The sequence below is a fragment of the Buceros rhinoceros genome, unplaced genomic scaffold (genome assembly GCF_000710305.1).
Source record: "Buceros rhinoceros silvestris isolate BGI_N320 unplaced genomic scaffold, ASM71030v1 scaffold32625, whole genome shotgun sequence".
In the NCBI taxonomy this organism is placed as follows: domain Eukaryota; kingdom Metazoa; phylum Chordata; class Aves; order Bucerotiformes; family Bucerotidae; genus Buceros; species Buceros rhinoceros.
The window spans coordinates 1,903-2,652 of NW_010412831.1; positions in this window are offsets into that span (position 1 = coordinate 1,903).

The window sequence follows — 750 nt, forward strand, 5'->3', positions numbered from 1 at the left end:
ACCGCCGTTCCCTAAAGCTCTGCACAAGGGCAGCCCAAAGAGAGCTGTGAAACGGGGCTGGTGCTGGGGGAGGGACAAGAAAACTCGGGGCTGAGGGCAGAGGCTTGAGTGAGAGCAGCAGGAAGGAGGGTCCCCGCAGCGGGCAGCCCGGGAAAGGACATCCATCGCCTTCCCAATACAGGGAATCAAGGCGGTGGAAAAATCATCAAAGCGGGTTAAGGCGGGATTGACTCGGACTGACGGCGGCGCGGCGATGACCCCCGAGCTCTGTGCCGAGCAGGAAGGTTTTCAACCGCCTCTGTGCAAGAGAGGATGGGAACTGAGAAGACAAACGGAACCAGCAGTTAGGGAAGGCTCCGTCTCCTGCCAGGGGCAGATCGCGGTGCCTGGGTCTCACCCCCACCCTCCTGCTCCTGTTCAACGGGACTTCTGGTGCTCGGGGGTGCCCTGAGCGCTGGCCCTGGGTAGCAGCCTTCCCCCCGAGCCCCTGATGGGTTCAATTCCAGCCCTTCGGCAGGGCGAGGCGAGGCAACGCTCCTGGGGTGGCCCCGCAGCAGGATTTCTGCAGTGACCGTCTGGGTCTCCGTTATTTTATCACCATTGTATTTAATCCCCAGTGGAACAGGCTGGAGAGGCTGAGCCTCGAGACGCAGCCCCTGGGTGCAGATCTCCCCCTCCCAGTGCTCCCCCCATACCAGTTTGACTCATTATCTTTTTTTTTTTTTAATGAGATTTATGAGCACCCCTGAG